At 33.7% G+C, this 14,560-nt stretch overlaps 1 protein-coding gene across 1 annotated transcript in view; it reads right to left on the reverse strand.

The window, feature by feature from the left end:
* The window catches only part of LOC113523354 (tyrosine-protein phosphatase Lar-like), a 270,586-nt gene extending 256,319 nt beyond the window's left edge, over positions 1-14,267 (reverse strand). The window contains exon 1 of the mRNA XM_031907615.2: positions 14,122-14,267. The gene's annotated coding sequence lies outside the window, so the exon portion shown is untranslated. The remainder of the gene's footprint in view (positions 1-14,121) is intronic.
* Between the last annotated feature and the right edge of the window lie 293 nt (positions 14,268-14,560).

A 14,560-nucleotide genomic window follows, 5' to 3' on the forward strand; every position in this document is an offset into this window, starting at 1 on the left:
GTTATTGTAGCTGTAGAAATAATAGAAATTATATGTCAAGTCCTTGTCTAACGGGACGGTAGCTTACGACACTGACCTGTGATCTCTCGCTGTTGTGGTACAAGTGATAAGCGTAAGTCTTTTTTTTATTTTTTAATTCATTCACCTAAAATATATTCGTAATTTAAAAATAAAATATTTTCTTTCTTTGTTCATATAGTGTACAACGAAAATTAATACGTAAAAATAAAAAAAAAATTAAGAGTTACAGAAAAAAATTCAATTTTCTTTCTGCCAGAGCAAGTTATCTATTGTAAATTCACCAATAGAAAAGAGAAAGTATTACTGAAGAATTTTATATAATTTATTCAAAAACTATTCAACATTTTACATATATTATTTTAGTCATATGTTATATTTATAACATATGACTATATATCATAAGCTTAACTAATACTCGAAAAAACTGCAGAAATTTCTCAAAATTTTCTTTCAATCAAATAAATTCTTTCCTAGAGAACAGCATTGGACAGAATTTGTCGCTCGCTCGCTTACAGCTCCTTCCTTGTACTAACATTAAAGCTTATTTCACATAACGCGGCGCGATATCATAACATCACAATTATCGCGCTGTCACAGTGCTCCGACCCTCATCACGCGCATCTGTGGTCGGATTAATCACGGATTAACTTAATCTCAACCGAACAAATCTGCTTTGTTGTACGAAATCACTCGTGACGTTTTTATTTCACGGTTTATACCGCTCATGTCAATTTCGACGTCCAATTGACATTTCAGCATTTTAATCCACGCGTAATTTGTGTGATCTAAACTTGAACAAGACAGGGGACTGATTTATGTATCGGTAGCACATTTTTGGAAAAGCAGGAAAGTGTATAAACCTATAGTGACAAAGGTGAACATAGGTAATTTTATTATAGCGCATATCAGGGCATTAAGTGCAGAACACTTAAAATGATATTTTCACGATTATACAAGAGACGCAATAGTGAGCACTGCCCTGTACGTTATATCGACTTGCGAGGTCGGTCCGCACTTACTCGCAAAACGGTTACATTACGCGAGTCGAAGGACACTATTGATGCAACAGACTGAACTCACCAGGTGAGTCTCAACACCGCAAGTGATATAGTTATTTTACTACCAAACAAGAGAGAAAAGGATTGTTAGTAATGCATAATACCAGTTGGATTCACGTGGTCTCCCCTGGAAACCATCGTGCTAAATTTCAGGTGTATTCATTACAATGGGATAACTGACCTGCTGTTTCGTTTTCACCTATCATCAATCACTGGTGCTCTAACAGCGAATACCGTTAGCGCAGACAAGGTTACTATTCCATGATCATCGATTAAAAAAAACTACTAAGTATAAATGATACTAAAAATACACTTGATAAAAAGTGGTAACCGTACATAAATACGATGAGCACTCTAGAATATGCTGTTATTTTTTGATCACACATTTACGAATGCTTGATGACTATTTCTGTGTCTCGTGTAAAAAGTTTGTGTACATAGATCAGACATACCTTACTCTGTACTACATAATTATATTAATACTAACAGTATTCTCCACGTAAATCAGTATATCAAATATTCTATATTTTAAGTTAAGATATAATGTATTTATATACCAATTTCATTGAAATCCGTTCAATAGTTTTAGCACGAAAGACTAACAAACATTACTCCATATATCCTCACAAACTCTCGCATTTATAATACAAACATGCGAGTAGAAGCCAGATTATCTTTTGTGTCAGACATTTCATCAGTTAGACTAATCTTTAGATTGAAAACAACCAAGCATGCAATCGTGGCTGGATTTACCTTATTTTACCTGTTTCTCAACTTACCGACGTTAGCAACTAGATAAGTTAATTGAAATCTCTTATCTTCTAACAGAAACTCAATTTCCATGTATTGTGTATAATAAGTGTAATAAAATTCATAAAAGGTAAACATGTTTAGTATACTCGGTATAAACAAAAAAATGTCATATGATCCCGGCATAGAATAAATCACCACTTCTTTTCCCGTGAGTGTTGTAAGGGACTAAGGAAACTTAATGGTCGAGGGATGAGCAGTAGCATCCCTCTAATAAATCACCAAAGGCTAACTACGGTTGCCGGCGGAGAAAGTTATTGTTAGTATTGTCAGGTCGACCTCCACGTGGTTCCCCCTGGAAACCATCGTGATTAATTCCAGTTGATCTAGTCAGGATGGGCTAACTGACCTGCTTTCATCCTCATCTGTCATCTCTCACTGGTGCCTCGCCAATGTATACCGATAGCGCAGGCGGGGTTACCAAACCATTATCACCCATTAAAAAAAACTGGGGTTGCTAACCTACCAGGCAAACATGACAACTACCAGCAAAACCCTCTTTATAAAGGAGACCTATGTTCAGCAGTAGACAGTTAACGGTTGATATAATATTAATTAAAAAAAGAATCGAGAAAATGTAGCATGTTGCTTGTATGGAAATCAATATTACGTCAAACTGGAAACAAGCAAACAGGAAAATTTTCCTATACGATATCTGCGTACATATTGCATACAGGTGGCCTATTTTCTATTTCTATGGGAAAACCGTTGTTCCAGTTGAGACTAGTGGCATGTGATATGATATAGAAGTTACACCTAACCTAACAATATTTTATTCAAATTCATTATCGAATTATGTCGCAGTTTTTGTTTTATTATTTATTTATTAAAAACAATCTTGTACCCGCGAATTCTTCTGTACAATAAATAATGTATGTTTACTTATCGAAATAAAAAGTAGCCCGTGTCTTTCTCCCTCCTTTATAATATGTGTATACCAAATTTCATAAAGATTGGTTAAACCGTTAAGACGCTATAAGGGAACAATCAAACAAACTCACTTTCACATTTATAATATTAGTAACGATTTAGGTCGAATGAGGCGAAATACTCTTATAGTTAAAATATGTTATATAAACTTTAACGTTTTATGGAGATTAATATATTCTACTCGTAATTTAATATAGTTTCTGTAGGTATTAATCATAGACTATTAACTAGCGCTGAAATAAATTCGTCCCTATTTTTTCCCCCTAACATTGCAAATGGAAACAAAAATCTGTTTATTTACGCATCTTTAATTTTTATATCAAAATAGACTCAATACTATTAAAATTACAGTCTTGATTAATGTCTCATTTATTTTCAGTTAAATATATCTTTCATAGTACCATTCTGAAAATTTTAATAAGATATAATATTTCTTCCAATATTTTAATTTTTCAAGATGGATATGAACTCAGATAGATTGAAATTGTTCTTTTTGGGAAATAATGTGAAAAATTTGGTCCAAATATTAGTCTAATAGATGTAACCATTCAATCATCAAAAAAGTACAAGTAACTAAATGTTTTAATTTTTTTTTTTTATATATATTATATAACAAATGTGAGAGCCTTTGCCCACAATCTTATGTAATCTTAAGTGACGACGAGGTTTAAAGTTTGTAACAACACGCAAATTTAACAACAAAATTTTAACCATTAGTAAAAGACAGGTTAAAATTAAATCGCAGTGTAGAACGGTCCTCACTAGATGGAGTAACGATCTCAAATGCATTACAGGAAAACAATGAATGCAGATGGTGCAGGACCGTTGCTTACGACAGTTCCTTATAGGGAAGGCCTATGTTCAGTAGTGGACAAATAATGGTAGAAATGATAATGATGATGAAGAGACCGATTCCATGTGGTTCCGGCATAGAATGAGCCACCTTTTTCTTTTCCCTGAGTGCCGTAAGAGGCGACTAAAGGAATTTAATGGTTGAGAGATGAACAGCAGAATCCCTCTTAAAACATCACCAAAATCCTAACTATGGTTGCCACCCGCCTTGGCCAATGCCAAGCATGGCAATTACTGGCAAAATCCCCCTTATGAAGAACGCTTATGTCCAGCAATGGTCTATAAATAGCTAATATAACATGATAAAACTCAGAATCGCACAAATAAAACTGAGAGAAATAGCTAGTCCAATATAAAATTAAATCGAATTGCCAGTCTACGTTATTGATACGCCCCTAAAGAGTTTATTTGGGAACCGGCTTGATAAAAACTCAAAGCGAGTTTATCTTCTGATTTATACGTTTTTTAAAATAAATATTTCCCCCAACATAAAGGGTGTAAATTTTTACCCTCCTTTCTGTTTACCCTTCACAATTATAACCATCAGCTAAACGTTTTATCGTGATTTTAAATGTACCCAAATAAATATATGTTTCTTTTTTCTTATATCTTTTGCGTTGTTTTAAAATTTTTCCACGTTATATATATATGGGTTAACGTGTAATGGGTTCTCTGTCAATTTGAATTATGATACCAATATTTATTACAAAGAACAGGCTACTTCGATTAAAACAATGTTATCATAAAGCCGTTTTGAAAGTTAATTCATTCAAAACATAAAAGTACAAAAATTCAAGCCCAAGAGTCATTTTTGAAGACGATTAAAGTAATGTTGTTTTTCGAAGTGTATAAATGGTACTTCAAAATAATTAAATTTAAAGAAGGATCTTCATTAAAGACCTTTGGCTCGCTGAATGAACTGAAGTTTACGTATTCTCTGCATCATTCTTTAAATTTATAATAATTTTCACTTAAATCTATTAGAGAATAAGTTCATAATAGTTTTTTGAATAAAGATTTCGTCATGATATTAAATCAAGCAGTGGACGTATAATTACTGAAATGATGATAATGATTAAATTTAAATTTTAAAGCTATAATAATTTTAATTTTTTAGACATATAACGTATCAAAATCTAAGCCACTATTTCCTTACATGTCCATGATATCCTAAAAATGACGTAAGATAAAAAGCATCTTCACCAGTTCGCAAATATTTATTTTTTTATTTACACTTTATTGCACCATTTATACGAGTATAAATAATAAAATAGTAAATTTTAATGAGAAGAATATCCTTAAGCAGTCTCTTCCAAAGAACGTTTTGGTAGAGGACATATTTATTATATGTATATAGTCCTTATTTATTATATGATGAACTTAAAATCGTGTCCTATCATTATTGAATCCTATCCTAAAACTCTAAGAGTCAGCAGTCTTGATGACAATCAGTCGAGCGTTTTCTGCGTAGTATTTGCATTCATCATTATCATTATATAAGCCTTTAACAGTCCATTACTGAACAAAGGACTTGGGGGTTTTGCCTGTAGTCGCCACATTTGGCGGATTGGCAACCGCAGTTAGACTTGAGAAATGTTTTAATAGAGACACTACTGCCCATCCTTCGCCTCTTACGACACCTATGGGATAGGAAGGAATGGTCTATTCTATGCCGGGACCACACATCCAAATAGCTATATTAGTTCACATTAATAACATGAAAATTACGATTTACACGAAGACTGGCTATCCCGGGTAATATTTTCCAGGTTCAAAAGTCCCGTGGGACGGGACAACTGTTCGGCGGCTCAACACTGCAGTTTTTGTATGCACTTTTTTTATTCCAGCACTGTTTTCTACAAAAGCTTTTAACTTTCATGTAGGTACTGATACAGCGTTTTCGTGGTGAATTTCGTTCGTAGCTATTGTAGATCGACGGCATGAAAAGCTTTCAGGCTCTCATGTATAACTCTTGATACGGTTACTGAATTTGCTGAACGTTTTATCATGCAATTGATTTTTCAAATTCGTTTTATTTGATGGAAAGGTGAATTTGAGTGTATATTAACCGATTACGAAAGAAAGTATTCATTGAACTGTCCGGACAAATTATATCAAAATAATAGATTTTAAAAAATATATTTTCTTCGTATATATATATATATATATATATATATATATATATATATAAGTTACGCTAATCATATTCTTTTATTAATTAAAAAAAATTTCTTAGTGCTATTCAAGCCTTAAACGAAAAATATAATATGTAATGTAAAAATAATTTCTAAGCAAATTGACTACAACAGGCGGATAAACAGAGAGATACGCCAGTGATCCATAAAATTGAATTTCAATCTATATGATAAATTCATAAAAAATACTATTCAAAAAGAATATCGAAAATCGGTTCACAATTGACTAAGAAATTTATAGGCATCATAAAAAATATGCAGTCGAATATAGAACGTCTTCTTTTGTAAAATCGCTAAAAAAAATCCCTAATAATTAAGTTTACTTGAGAATAAAAAATACTTTTATTCACTTTAAATTTATATAGATCAAATTCGAAACCTCTTGTTGAATAACAGACGAGTCTGCCCATAAAAAGTTTTGTCCTCTGATATCTTAATAAAATTTATAAAGGCGGTAATATTTTTTGTGAAAGCCTCTACAAGATAAAATAGGCTATTACTTTACCATTATTGGAAGGAGACCTTTCTGTCCCGTTATCTGGGTAATTAAGAGACTGTAGCTGTTACTATGGTTACTGTTATTGGCATACACCGCTGAAACTAGGTTACGATAATTATATAAAACCGGCAGTATCCCGCGAACTTGCCTGCAAGAATTAGAATTTAGAAGACAAATTATCCTATGTGTTAAAACAGAATATAAGATGTGTATGAAATAGTATACAAATCTGTTCCACTCTTAAAAACTTATCGACTAACAAATTTTCAAAACATATTTACACTTCTACAATACTCGTACTAGAATTAGTAAAACTTAACAGGTATTATTCTTTTATTGGTAAAAATTTCATAAGTATGCATTATATTTTAATATAATACTTACGGGTTTAACATGGCCGGCAGCACACCTGCAATGCCGTAGGTGTTGTGGGTGACCATTGGCGGCGGTAGTCACTTACCATCAGATGAGCCGCATGCTCGTTTGCCCCATGTGTTGTAAAATATATATATATATACATATATATACACAGCATACAGCCTGTCTGATGGTAAACGGTCACTGTAGCCTATAGACACCTGCAACACCAGGGACGTAACGTGCACGTTGTCACTTTTTGAAAAACACCATTCTGTATTCTATAGGGAAAAACTTTTTTTTTATACAACTTAGAATAGCAAACAAGCTGACGGTTCACCTGATGGAACCGTCGCCTATAGATATGAGCATAACAGAGTATACTGTTTCGCCCATGATACTCCCCATGCGTTGCCATTCCTGAAGACTTAGGTGTTATTCCTCTGTACCCAGTAAATTCACCCTTCAAACCGAAACACAGCCATGCAAACACAACTGTTTCACGGTAGAAACACGAATGGGACAGAGGTACCCAAGCAATCGACTTTTGTACAAAGTCTCCCTCTGGTAATTTGGATATTCCATAATAAAAACTTATTTCATGTTCCTATTTCTGCTAATATTAGAAACTAATTTCAAACATATTTCTAAGAAAACAATCTTATAATACCATCAAGCAACTAACTTATTGTTTACTAAACTAGCTACCCTTTCACCTATAATTTGTTGGACGACACCTATCTAACATTAATTTTCCTATATTTAGACCACAAAGAACCCGTGAAGTTCCGAAACTCTAGTCTCCGGGCACCACATGATGAATGAGCCCCGTAGCCCTTTCACCCGACGCGTTATTTCCGTTGTACGCTTTTGCCAATGAGGTAGGAATATGAGGACATACCCATTAATATAGAAATAAAGTAGATGTATCCGGCAGCTTCATCCACGTGAATCAGTATATGATGTATACTATGTGCTAAGTTTTTTTTAGGAAGAGAATGAAATGAAACCTCATCTGCGCTACATGCTGTTAGGGCACTAATGAGAGAAAGCAGATCAGTTGCTTCATCGTGACGATTCCACAAGAATTAACCACGATAGTTTCCAAGAGGAACCGCGTAGAGGTCGACCTGATAAGGTATATTTGCTTGGAGATATTAAACTGCATTACTAACACTTTTTCCCCACTATGTGTTAAGTTAGAATATAATCCACCGGTGTACCAAATTTTATTCAAATTTCCATAGTTTTTGCATAAAAAAGTAACAAATATCAACCATTAATTCATCCATCATAAAAAACTTTCATATCTATCATATTAATAGAATATAGAACTAAAGCATTATAGTACAAATAATATAAAATATTCTTACAAATTTTGAGAAAATATAATTATTTAGATTTGGTAAGAATCCATTTGTGTTCTCTCCCATTATTACCAGAGGGAGACTTTGTACAAAAGTCGATTGCTTGGGTACCTCTGTCCCATTCGTGTTTCAACCGTGAAGCAGCTGTGTTTGCATAACTGTGTTTCGGTTTGAAGGGTGGGATATGGCGTGAATTTACTGGGTACAGAGGAATAACACCTGAGTCCTCAGGAATGGCAACGCATGGGGGGTATCATGGGCGTAACAGTATACTCTATTATGTCCATGGTACTGCTCATGTCTATAGGCGACGGTTACCACTTTCCATCAGGTGGGCCGTCAGCTTGTTTGCCATTCTAAGTTGTATAAAAAAAAAAAAAAAAAAAAATCTATTCATTTTGCATTTTATATTTGGAACAATTTTAAATCTAAGTTTTTAATATGTTTCTGTGAGATTATGAATATTAGGATTTTTGTACATAAATTATATTAATGTCTTCACTTAGAATACCCCACGCTTTTTAAGTTACATGCACTGAGTATCTCTATACCAAATTTCATAACAAATAATTTGGCTATTTAGCATAACTCAATATGAAAATACAATTAAACGACGAGATTTAAATTTTATGTCATTTTTTATTAATGTTTGAATAATGAATGAATAATTTATTTTGTCTCTTTAATACAGGTATAAATGTTAAAACTCACTAGTTTATACTAGTGAGTTTTAACATTCTAATAAAGTATTCTAAATCAACTTCACTTAAAAATACAATATAAACACGTCGTTAATTCATATCAACATTATAAGACTTACATGATCATTGGCACGGTTCGTTCCATGTTTACCTTTCGCTGTACCTACTTATTTATAAAGCGGATATTAGACTGTATTTTTTTTTTGCAGAAAATATAAGGCGCTCCACGTGAACGTATAACAATACCCTTTTCAAAAATTTATATTACACAGAGGTAATTAATTTTAAGCTTAATTCTTGTTTATCGTTAAATAGCCTTTATAAATTATTATTTTTCAGATAGATTAAATATATCGATTTCGTACATACTGAATTTAATTAATTTTAACCCAATATCAATAGTTGAAATTTTGGGATTAAACGAAGTGATCATGCATTGTATTATTCCGTAAGCACATAATCATCTTAACAATCATCATCATCATCATATAAGCATTTAACTTTCCACCGTTGAACGTGAGCTTCCTTTTAGTTTTACCATTAGTTGCCACGCTTGGCAGGCGGATTGGCAACTGCAGTCAAGCTTTAGAGATGTATTAAGAGAGACGCTGCTGTCTATCCCTCGCATTCCCTTAAGCGACTCTTACGATATCCAAGGAAAGGAAGGGGCCTATTCTATGCCGGGACTACACAGCAAGCAAAAATGGTGGGAGGGATTGTTAGTAATGAAGTCTAAGAGCCCCATTGCTAGCAATGTATCTAATCAGGTCGTCCTAACCGTGGTCCCCCCTAGAAACCATAGTGCTGAATTCCAAGCGTATTTATTACGATGAACTAATTGACCTACCATTTCTGGGGGAAGGGATTATTAGTAATGGGAGTTTAGTCCCCATTGCTATCAATATACCCTATCAGGTCGGCCTCCACGCGGTTCTCCCTGAAAACTATCGTGATTAATTTATCGTTTAATTCGTCACGATGGGCTAACTGATCTGCCTTTTTGTCCTCACCTGTCACCACTCACGAATGCCCCACCAGTGTGTACCGATGACGCAGGCAGAGTTACCATACCATTTTCACCCATAAAAAAGAACTGCTTTTCCTTTCTCACCTATCATACCTCACTGGTGCCCCGCCAGTGTAAACCGTTAGCGCAGGCAGAGTTACCATTCCATTATCATCCAATAAAAAAGCACAAACTGCTACAACAAAATATATAAAATTGAAAATATTTCATCTTTATCTGTACCGGGCAACTAATGATTTCACCAGAGAGTTTCCAACACAGAATAAACAATTTCTATTGAACGGTACGGTAGCTATCTGTTCAATCTTGAACACAATGTAACACGTGTTGCACTTATATGTAAAAGGCTTCTACCTCTTTGATAAGAAAATTCCATATTATACTTGAAGTGGTATGAAGCCAAAATATTTATATCTTTTATCGATTACCAATATGCGTCCTTACTAATAAAAGTTTGTGTTTCGTTTGTTTGTTTGTTACCTTTTGGTTCAAGCAATCTTTAGAAAATTTGAAATTCAATTTAACATAGAGATAAACGTACACTACTCTTATCTTGACGATGTTTGTCACGAGGACCTCCATCGTGAACACTCAGGTTATGGATGAATTTTTCTATCGAGGATTTTCTTAGAGGCTACAGCACGGGATTCTTCAAAAAGGATTAGTGTGGTTTTACATGCTACATACATGCATACTGGTGTTACATGCATCTATAGGCTACAGTAACTTCGTTTTTCAGACGGGGCGCATGCTTTTATATATATATATATATATATACACAGATGAAAAAAGGGGAAAAAGTATTTATAAAATAAACAATATTCTTACAGTCAAATGATATTTTTAATTACTATAGCAATTTTAAACTCAGTCTATTAATGAACACAACAAGAGTTTATTAATAAATCCAGTAATCAAACCTCAAATTGTAAATCAAAATTATGTACAAGTATTAAGAAATACAAATTGAATACAGATCGTTTGAGTTCAGTTGAAAATTAATACCTTCTCACGACATTTATTTGAATATGCTGACTGACGAATGTCACTGGTTCTCGGAACACTGAGGAGTTTTCATGGAAACGTCGGGATTCGTCGAACTTACTTTTGCGTATTGCTGAACGTAAATAAACTACCTATTTACAAGTGCTGATAACACTACATTTATTTATATAAATAATTTGAAAATGGAACGCAAATAAGCTGAAGGCTAGCCTAGTGGAAAATATTCCGTTGCTAATAGACAATAATAGGGCCATAGACATTACAAAGTAGTCTGTGAAAGTCATAATACTATTGCCATTTTTGGATGTCGTATGATCCCGCAATAGAATGGGCCACACATACGTTTCCCATGGGTGTCGTAAGAGGCGACTAAGGGAACTTAATGATCGAGGGATGGGCAACAGCGTCCTTCTTAAAACATCACTAAAAGCCTAACTGTGGTGGCCAACCCGCCTTCCAAGCGTAGCAACTCATAGCAAGACCTCTTATGAGGAAGGCCTATATTCAGCAGTGGACAGTTAACGTGAAAATACTTTCTTAGTGGATATCTATTTTATATTTGACGTTCTTAGTCCAGTCATTATATTTTATAAAATACTAGCTTTTACGTGCGACTTTGTCTACGGGATCGGTATATGTTTACTAACCGAAATAAAAAGTAGCATTTATCCTCCTCCATCCCTAATTGTACGTGTATATAAAATTTATTACAGGTATATAAATTAACAAACTCACTTTTATATTTATACCATATTTTTTAAGTTGCATTTTCTGACCATCTACTAATATATAATCTTAAATGAAAATATTTCTCGAAATTTTATTAGAACTAATAATAATAGTTCACACAAGTGACGATGTGACAAATGGCTAGTCTAGAAAATAATAAAAAAAAAATTAAAAAAAATTTGATACACAAATTGATTACTTTCCAAATTTATTATTTTACACTAATTTACGTACATTTAAGATACGTACACAGTATAACAAACATATTCCTGTAAAATATTTATGTATTATGCAGATCAACTTTTTATTCGGACATGGGCATTAAGACGTAATCTTGAATTTTGACTACCTCGGTGGGGTAGTGGAGGGTACAAGACCTATCAATGTACCAGCTATTAAGGCTAATCTATCAAACATGACAAAGAAAAAAACTTGAGTGAAAGATCATCCCGATTAAATTACAATAAAAAAAGTACATTTAAACTCATAAATTTACGCGTTATAATACCACAAACAGACAAATAACACTCAGAGAATCAATAACTAGATCTTTTTTACGACAAGAGTTTAAAAACAACCGTCGGCTATCGTGAAACAAAGTAGCAATATTAAGCAAATAAAGAGCCCTCTATAAACGTAGTGTAGAATAACTCACAAGAGAGATTTGTTTCCTGAACGTTCTATTCATCACGACAAAGATCTCGAGTGGACTCTGGCTTTAAAGAAAATTGGATGTCTTACTTCGTCGTTGCCGGATTTATTGATGTTTTAACGTGATTACAGAATACAGGTACACTCAGTTGATACGGTGTACGCTGAAATTAGAGTTGAGTAGAAAAGAAAAATAAAATTTATAAAATCTAATAATAAATATCGCGTTTAATATAAAAATAATAGTCAACAAGTACCTCTCTTTATTACTCGATTCCTACTTTCATCAACATCATGTCAGCTTTTAACTGTCTACTGTGAACATAAGCCTCCCCCTTGTGGGGTTTTGCCAGTAATTGCCACGCTTCGCAGGCAGGTTGGCAACCGAAGTTAGGATTTAGAATCGTTTTATGAAAGATACTGCTGCCCGTCCCTTGCCGTCCCTCAGTCGGCTCTTACAACCACGGGAAAGGAAGGGGTGGCCTATTTTATGCTATAGTCAATTCCTTTTTGATATATTTAGAAATAATATTAAACAACTAACTAGTGATATAGATTCTCAAAATAACATTTAATTCAATAAAATATAGACAAGTGATTCTGACTAATTTAGACTATTTTTTTTTTTTCTGTTTTGCTTTTTATATTGTTGCTGTTATGATGTTACTGCTCTTTGCAGAACGTAAAGAGAAAATTATATTACACGAATTAAATTTGTGTTCCATAATAAAAAAAAACGGACAAAAATAAGTTGTTTTGATTTAAAAACTAAAAATCGACTTTCATAAAATTTCTACGAGACCAATCTGTAAGTATGAGTATATTCTTTAAGATAAAAAAAGAATTTTCTAAATCGGTTTACAACTGACGATGTTATAAGGTAACAAACATGAGGAAAAATGCAATCGAATTGAAAACCTCTTTCTTTTTGAGTCCGTTAAAAAGTGAAGAAAAAAAGAATATTGTTATAACTTTATCATATATTTTTCGTACAAAAGTGTGACGTATACTTGTCGTCATCAGTTATAGCACTAAGACAAATGTTTTAGTCTAGACGATCCTCTAGTATATCTGGATCGGAGCGCCGCGAATTAATGGATATGAAAATTATACAAACTTTTACGTGATTTTCAATTCACTTGAAACCACTCAGTAAAATTATTTCCAACGTCTCAGGAGACTGATTTATTTATCTACTGCGGGCAATTGGAAATGATACGTCTTAGGAACTGTGCCCAATATTTTGAATTACAAGCCACGCTTTAATGTTGGAAGTATGTGTGGTTGACATATGTTTACATAATTGATAGTAAAATTATATAGAGGTCAAATTATAAGGTTTACTCCCGATCTCAATAAGGTTAGGTTTAAATATTGTTCTCATATTAATTCAGTCACAATTCAAGTTGTTGTTTTTTTTTTGCCAGTGCAATATATTATCCAATTTCTAATGTGAAACAGTAATGCTTATGTTATAGCATTTTTATTTGTTAGCAAGCACTTCTTTTAAAGCATAAGAGATCAAGCAATAAAAGAGGCGCGGAAATATATATGTTTACTTCATTTTTTGTTTCATAGTAACTTATTTTATTATTACTGTTATATTTATCAATACTTTATTGAGTACAACAATTACATTAATATAGATTATTAATGTTTTGAACAAATATGTATAATAGGCATGTTACTCTGTAAGAATTGTCTTCCAAGAAACCCAAAGTAGAAAGGAGCATTAATTACCAACAGGTAATTTATTTATTTACAGTTTATTACTGGTGTAGCCATGGAGAGCCAATACCAATACACAATTGGGTATACAAGAAATCTACCGGGTCAGACACATGGGACCCTGGGTACACTCCAGAACTTGGTTGCTACCTCCCTTATTACAGCAGTATCGAATACACTGGCTCGCTCACCTTATGTACCGATATGCTTTTACGTAGGCCGGCCGGCTGAACAGCAGCAGTTCTAAGATGGAGAATGCGTAGCAACGTGAACTCTCTCGCTCCACAAGACACTAAAATCCACACACTTCACCAGTGAATAGTACAAGTATCCATACAGTTTTTGTCACAACACTAAACAGAAACGTTCAGGGTGTAACTTGAATGTAGGTACCGACATCTTTTTGGGTTTTTATAAGTTTTTTTAATTAAAACATGGCAGCGATAGAAGCCGCGAACGAAGACACTCGCGCGCGTCGACATCACCGAACCGCGCGAACAAATCCTTCGTTCCTATTGGCTGTCGCCTCGCCATCGTCGGGCATGCGCAGAAAAGCCGCGCAGACATTCCGCGCGAGATTTGAGTGAGCCTTATGCAACACCCACTGTAATACGGAATTGCAACCAAGTT

This window comes from Galleria mellonella, unplaced genomic scaffold (assembly GCF_026898425.1).
Source record: "Galleria mellonella isolate WM207_F2 unplaced genomic scaffold, CSIRO_AGI_GalMel_v1 utg300, whole genome shotgun sequence".
In the NCBI taxonomy this organism is placed as follows: Eukaryota; Metazoa; Arthropoda; class Insecta; order Lepidoptera; family Pyralidae; genus Galleria; species Galleria mellonella.